The following is a 5,265-nucleotide window of genomic DNA, read 5'->3' as shown; positions in this document are numbered from 1 at the left end:
ACGATGATAAGGAGCATTCGACTTTGGAGCTTGATTCTGAGACTTGTTCTGATAGCCAGAGTTGGAAGAGTGGGAAGATCCATGGCCACCTTTGTTCTTCTGCTGGTAAGGCTGACGAAACGGAGGAGGAGGAGGCAACCAAAACTTCTGTTGCTTAGCAGCCACTAGTGAGGAAAAAGAAGACTGAACTGCGTCTCTAACTCTCTTCTTAGACGCCTCACACTTGAGCTGAGCAGCCTCTTGTTTCAGTGCCATGTTATAGAATTGATCAAACTGAGTAGGCTCAACAAGAACGAGAGCTAACTACAGATCCTCTCTAAGGCCACCTCTGAAGTGATAGACCATGCTCTTTTCATCAGGAACGTCTTGTTTAGCGAAGCGAGCAAGTTTCTGAAACTGGATGTTGAATTGATACACAGACATGTTGCCTTGCTTGAGATTGCGGAACTCCTCACGCTTGCTCTCAACAACACTTTGTGAAATGTGGTGCGCTTTGAAGTCCCGACAGAAGTCAGTCCAAGTGATCACACGACCTCCTCTGGAATCTTTGTATTGTTGATACCAATCAGCAGCTTGGTCCTTGAGCTGAAAAGAAGCGAACTTGACATAGTCCTCAGGCCTGACATTGCTACATTCAAAATGCTTGTTGATGTCCACGAGCCAATCATCGGCATCCGTGGTCGCGGCACAGTAGCTGAAAGACTTGGGCTGATTTGCGAGAAACTGGTTGAGGGTAGCGAAGTGAAGCTGATTGTTGCCTTGACCTTGATTTCCTTGATTGCCTTGCCCTTGGGTGCGATCTGGAAAGAGTTGCAGAATCATCTGAGCATTGGCGTTGGTGGCTGCCATGATAGCTGGCCATGCCTCCAGAGGCGGACGTGGTGGTGGAGGGTTTGCCTGACTCCCTTCATTGCATTCCGGATTCTGACGCGTTGGCGGAGCCATCCTGAAGAGGGTCACATCCGTTAGCATCTTGATAGACAAATAGACAAGTAGAATCAACGGATAGAAATTGCAACATATAGTCTTCACACTAAACATTCGAACGAGGATGAACGAATGAATTCCATAGTAAATCATCGCACTTCCATTAAGTTGAGAAGCCACTTAGAAAAAGATATGGAATCAACATTTGACTTCGAAGCAACTCGAATACCACAATTCAAAACAAAACAAAGTATTGGCTTGCAGAATAAGCCGGAACAAACATATGATAGAGATTTCGTCCGAAGTTTTCGTGGTGGGGCCCACACGGGCTCGATCGTACAGCACCATCATGTACAAGGCAGTGCACATGACATACGAAGCGTCCCCGAGTCGGCATAGCCAAGGACTCTTTAAGACACTACGAGACCACTGTAAAACCAACCGTGGAAAGGCGGACCACTAGACGTCGAACCCCAATCTCATATCATGCGTCTATCGGAAAGATATCCTAGGAGCTACTTGAATTCCCACTTATAAACTCCCGAAACTTTCTAGTTATGCAATCTGGTGTTGGGGATACAGGGGACACAAAATATATCACCCAAACTAGCAATCCCTAGATCCAGTTGTATCCATCCGTCAACACATAACCAAGAAACCTTCGGAAATCGTGTACCTCAACCTTCGAAAAACATCCGTTATACGAGTTATGGCAATACTCCCGAACTCCCGCCCCAGTACTGGGTGGCGTCGAGGTGATCTCACCAACAACTGCATAAAAGAGATTTCGATGTCGGCGAAACTCAGGTATTCCAGAACTGCAACGATAAAATTGTGACGACAACACCTCGGAGCTCAACTCCCCGGGACACTGCCACAACCCCTAAATGTTAGGAGGCACCAAGAACAATGTTCTCGTCACAAAACTATCGGAACGATTCTAAGATACCCGCGTGATCCTAAAAAATATTTAGTGAAATTTGAGGAGAGAAGAGTCAAAACTTCTACGTCAGGAGGCCTCGCCAGAGCGACGAAGGGACTGAGGAGTAAAAAGAATCCTACTCTCCGATATATATAATCCTAAGACTCAAAACATTTTTGTTCTAGACTCAACAACGCCAGCGATTCGATCAAGCAGGGGGCTCCTAAGTCGGGGATGGCTCTGATTACCAACTTGTAACGCCCACGATGCGGCTATATCTCCCACGTGTCGAGGCACGACTTAGGGGTTTTGTCGCGAGAAGGGTCATCTTCACACAATCCCATGTAATGAACAAGAATGGGATAAAGAGTTGGCTTACAATCGCCACTTCACACAATACATAAATATAATTCATACATCATCCAAAATCCACACATAGACCGACTACGGTCAAAATCCAGATGAAAATAAGATAACCCCAAATGCTAGATCCCCGATCGTCCCAACTGGACTCCACTACTGATCATCAGGAAAAGACACATAGTAACGACGACGCTCCTCGTCGAACTCCCACTTGAGCTCGGTTGCGTCATCTGCACTGGCATCGTCGGCACCTGCAACTGATTTGGTAGAATCTGTGAGTCACGAAGACTCAGCAATCTCACACCCGCGAGATCAAGACTATTTAAGCTTATAGGAAAGGATGGTGTAATTAGGTGGAACTGCAGCAAGCACTAAGCATATTTGGTGGCTAACATACGCAAATGAGAGCGAGAAGAGAAGCAACGGAACGGTCGTCAACTAGTAATGACCAAGAAGTGATCCTGAACTCCTACTTACGTCAAACATAACTCAAACCGTGTTCACTTCCCGGACTCCGCCGAGAAGAGACCATCACGGCTACACACACGGTTGATGTATTTTAATTAAGTCAAGGGACAAGTTCTCTACAACCGGGCATTAACAAATTCCCATCTGCCTCATAACCGCGGGCACGGCTTTCGAAAGATAAAACCCTGCAGGGGTGTCCCAACTTAGCCCATTACAAGCTCTCACGGTCAACGAAGGATAAACCTTCTCCAGAAAATACCCGATCAGTCTCGGAATCCCGGTTTACAAGACATCTCGACAATGGTAAAACAAGACCAACAAAGCCGCCCGAATGTGCCGACAAATCCCGATAGGAGCTGCACATATCTCGTTCTCAGGGCACACCGGATAAGTCAAGCTACGAGTAAAACCAGACCTCGAGTTTCCCCGAGGTGGCCCCGCAGGCTGCTCGGTTCGGACCAACACTCGAAGGAGCACTGGCCCAGGGGGGTTAAAATAAGATGACCCTTAGGCTCGCGAAAACCCAAGGGAAAAGGCTTAGGTGGCAAATGGTAAAACCAAGGTTGGGCCTTGCTGGAGGAGTTTTATTCAAGGCGAACTGTCAAGGGGGTCCCATAAATCACCCAACCGCGTAAGGAACGCAAACTCAAGGAACATAATACCGGTATGACGGAAACTAGGGCGGCAAGAGTGGAACAAAACACCGGGCATAAGGCCGAGCCTTCCACCCTTTACCATAATATATAGATGCATTAATATAATAAGAGATATTGTGATATCCCAACATATCCATGTTTCAACATGGAACAAACTCCAACTTCACCTGCAACTAGCAACGCTATAAGAAGGGCTGAGCAAAAGCGGTAACTTAGCCAAACAACGGTTTGCTAGAAAAGGATAGTTAGGGGCTGACATGGCAATATGGGAGGCATGATATAGCAAGTGGTAGGTAGCGCAGCATGGCAATAGAGCGAACAACTAGCAAAGCAAAGATAGAAGTGATTTCGAGCGTATGGTCATCTTGCCTGCAAGGTTCTCAGAGTTGTCGAAATCTTGATCCTCGTAAGCGTACTCAACAGGTTCCTCCTCCACGAACTCGTCTCCCGGCTCTACCCAAGACAAGAACACAAGCAATGGAACCACAATCAATCACGGGAAAAGCACAAGCAACATGATGCAAAACATGTATGATATGCCGGAAGAAAAATGATGAACAAGGTAGTAACTTGGCAAACCAAGCATGCCACTGGAAATATGAGATGATTTCGGTTGAAATCGATATAAAGATCACCGGAAACGGATGCACGGTTTGCAAATGGCAAGCAAAACAAGAATGACACGAATCTGCGATTAACAGCATGATAGCACTTAGAATGCAACATAACAGGCTCAAACAAGCATGGCAAATTACTGGACATGCCTGAAACAGCAACAGGTAGCAATGTTCAGAGCACGAAATCAACATGCTACAGGAACTTAACATGGCAAAACAAAGCATGGAAGTATTCTACTAAAAGCATGTGACAAAAGGCCCTTACTGACCATAAGCCAAAAAGAACCAGAAGATATGATGGCAACCATGTAAACATAGCAAGTTTCGTTAACAGGTTCCAGACTTGGCAGAAAACAGAGCATGGCAGAAACAATAATATGAAGGCATCTTTGTGAGCTTGAAGCACTCATCACATGGCAATGCATGACAAAACAATCATACCTACAGCAAGATGGCATGTTTATGAAGCTATCCATGGCAAGAGCAAGTACATAGCATGTATGAAACAACTACAACAAGCTTGGCAAAATTGAATATCATGTTAACAATCTGCCAGAAATATTTTATAGCAAAAGTAGAGCAAGAGTAAGTCATGCTATGGCACTCCATAATTGCAAACAAGGGCATGGATGGATCAAGTACAACCATATCTACAAAATGGATCTCTCTGTAGCCACATGGATACATAGCAACAAAATAACAGCAGTCACAGACTTGGAGAAATTACCGTCTCTGAAAACAGAAACATCGCGAAGCCTAGTTTGCATGCTTGTGCTAGTCATCAAAGAGATCACAAAAATACATGTCATACACCTCTGTAAATATGGCATGGCATACATCAAAACACATGTAGAGCTCCTACTCATAAGATGCACACATTAAATGCAACAAAAATAACAAATCCTCAAGTTCTGATAAGTAACAGCAGATAACAGCAACTAGCACTCTTGCACCAGAGATTTGGGCATCAAGATGGACTCAAATGAACATGGTGCAATGGAAAAAAATGAAGAGCATCACGAGACAAACATTTCAATATATTACACGCACGAAACGGAGCTATATGCAGAGAGTTACGATGCGATGAACAGAGGCATGTAATGTATAATCTCAGGACTTGGGATTTTCGGGAGAGGGTAAAAGTCAACCTTCGGGATTCTCAGATCTGGATCGGGCTGGTGGAGTTCGAGCTCGGGCCGCCGGAGTTGAGGACGGGGACGCCGGCGGGGCGGCGTGCGGTGGCGGAGGGAGGCGAAGGCGAGGTCGACGGCGGCGAGGGCGGCGCGGAGGAGGACGGCGGCGGGAGGCGCCG

The sequence above is a fragment of the Triticum aestivum genome, chromosome 7D (genome assembly GCF_018294505.1).
Source record: "Triticum aestivum cultivar Chinese Spring chromosome 7D, IWGSC CS RefSeq v2.1, whole genome shotgun sequence".
Lineage (NCBI taxonomy): Eukaryota > Viridiplantae > Streptophyta > Magnoliopsida > Poales > Poaceae > Triticum > Triticum aestivum.
Note: the sequence above shows the minus strand (reverse complement) of the source record.